Source organism: Drosophila miranda, chromosome XR, assembly GCF_003369915.1.
Source record: "Drosophila miranda strain MSH22 chromosome XR, D.miranda_PacBio2.1, whole genome shotgun sequence".
In the NCBI taxonomy this organism is placed as follows: Eukaryota; Metazoa; Arthropoda; class Insecta; order Diptera; family Drosophilidae; genus Drosophila; species Drosophila miranda.
This window is the reverse complement of record NC_046674.1, coordinates 49,227,061-49,229,479: the sequence shown is the minus strand read 5'-3', so window position 1 is coordinate 49,229,479 and position 2,419 is coordinate 49,227,061. Positions and strand designations below refer to the sequence as shown.

General features: G+C 41.9%; 1 long non-coding RNA gene across 3 annotated transcripts; it reads right to left on the bottom strand.

Annotated features, from left to right (window-relative positions):
* Positions 1–1,377: 1,377 nt before the first annotated feature.
* On the bottom strand, positions 1,378–2,217 carry LOC117186771. Of its 3 annotated transcripts, none has more exons than XR_004471681.1 (3): positions 1,866–2,217; positions 1,599–1,714; positions 1,378–1,528 (listed from the first exon to the last, which is right to left on the bottom strand). It is a non-coding gene; the product is annotated as an uncharacterized LOC117186771 (long non-coding RNA). The 3 variants fall into 3 exon arrangements; XR_004471682.1 differs by having other exon boundaries at positions 2,079–2,217; XR_004471680.1 differs by having other exon boundaries at positions 1,450–1,528; positions 1,599–1,804.
* Positions 2,218–2,419: the final 202 nt, after the last annotated feature.

The window sequence follows — 2,419 nt, the reverse complement described above, 5'->3', positions numbered from 1 at the left end:
ATTCCTCATCATGTGGTGAATTATAAAATCTGATCTGATTTTATATTGATGAAGATAAGATTCATTGAGCTTACAAATTTGAGTTAACGCAAAATATAACTCTTTATTGCAAGGTGTTCAGGCCAGCAGTAAACAATTGCCGCGCACGGTCCCAACTCGCTCTCGCTCGCTCGGAGGGGCGCTTGGATCCACAATCCACGATCCACACGGCGCTCACGGCAGCAAAAGCATCATAAGGCATAGAGTTAGTTAGTTACGATTTCACCACCGCTTCAGACGGCCGATCTACCGCGCGACCCCCCAACCAAATACACACACATAATTATATATATACCACGAAACACAACGGTTTTCATTTCTTATGACGGCTACATCAATTGCGTTGTGGGAGAGTTGAGCTTCGATCCGCCCCACTACAAACATTGGTCCTTCGAGCCGGATCTTCGCCTTCCCCATAAGAAGCTCACCCCAGCCAGCATCGGCGGATCGCTCCAAGTGCAAGATAAGTACAACCCTTCGATTGTGCCCAACACCAGTGCAGTGATTTTGTGCGAGGTTTCCATCCCAGTCCGAGTTCCCGCGGCATATGTACATATGTACATATGTACATACATACATATGTACATACATATGTATTCATTTCTCGCTCTAGCTCCAAATTAAACCATACTTCGTTCAGAAAACGGTTGTGGCCTCCTATTTCTCCAAAGGTTTAATTAGATCCGAGCTAGCTCCTGCGTTCCTCCTCCGATCCAGTGCCCACATTCGTTAATATAGCTGTCTGTAAGTAATATTCCTACCGCTCCCAGCTACCAGCTGAGCGTTCGTTGCTGACAAATGCACATGCACACAAACATACATATGTGTAAGCAACGCAATCCAAGCGGCTGGCAACAAACATAAAGACATATTCTTGCAATTAATTTGTTGTTCATTCCGTGCATGCTCAACGTTCTATAGTTCTTTCGGTTTTTTTTAAAGATATCGAATAACAAATCACAATCAATCTTTATTTAACTAATTATATTGCCAATAAAAATAAAACACGATTCCATACATACGGCACATACACACGGTCTTACATATACGTACGCATTTTCAACTAGCCCTCTAGTACCAGGCAACTAGTTCCGCACTGGTGCCGCACTAGCTACCATTCTCACCTCCCTGGTTCCAGATCGATTACCCGCAATGTATTTCAGCGGAGAATTTAACACATGCATGTCCTATGGCGGAACCACCCCTGGTTCCCTCTCGATTACCCTTCGATTACCTGTAGCTAGGTCTGACCTAGTTACCAGTAACTAGTTCCGAACTGACTATTGGTAGTAGTCAATCTGGCAGTCTATAAAAATACAAAAATAAAAACACAATGTCTTTCATTATAACGAATAATTTTTAATTATATGATGCTTAGCCTACTCCTGGTTTTTGGCAAGACACTTCTTCTTAAACACCCTTTTCTTCATCCTTTGCATTGCCTTCCGCACAGTGTTTTCGGGGGGCTCATCGCCAGGCGGAATACATTCTGTAATTAATATTTGTTTTAATTTATATGAAAAATTTTTAAATCTCTAGAAGTGTAAATGGTATTTTACCTAGCAAAGCTGCAAAAAATTCTTTGTGGGTCCTAAGGGCCTTCTTCCCTTACGTTATAGGCTAGAACAATTTCCTCACTCAAAATAAAGTTTAAGCCGCTCAAAACGCCAGCTGGCTGGAGAATCGATTTCATTGCTGTTATCTGTTATCTTTCCTGCACAACGCTAACTTTGCAATGTTAGCTTCCCTTTCACTCTTACGGAGTCTACGCAAATGCCTTTTGCTCATAATTTTATTTGAAATATATAATATATATTTGCACGTACCTGTTTATATTAATTTGATTTATTTATTAATTCTTTTCCACTTTTTTAATAAATGTTTACACAAAAGACTCTTCCAGCGATTAGATGTTGTACAGAAGTGAACAAAATCAACGCATAAAGCAAACGAGGAAAACAAATGCATTTTGTTTGTGTAAATTCTTGTCTCTTTCATTCCACGAGCGCAACTACAGTAAAATATCACGATTAACTTACCATTTCGGTGCTTATTGCATGTCGTGGCTCGGTAAAAACCAGCTGAGTGGGCACTGTAACTCCACGGAATTGCGGTTATTTGCCGCCTTCAAAAACAAACCGAAGGCGGCTTCGTTTTTCGGTTCTTTTTCGACTGGTCCGCGTTTGCTTCCCGCGTAACTAGTTGCAGAACTAGTACATTGTAGTCGACGAAGACCTGGTCCGCGTTCGCTTCCCGCGTAACTAGTTGCGTAGCTAGTTGCGCGGTAAACAGCGCAGAACTAGTTCGAGAGGGGTCAATTGACCCCTTTGGTTCTACAGGGAGCATATTCTTGCACATCTGGGGTCAATTGACGCCTTTG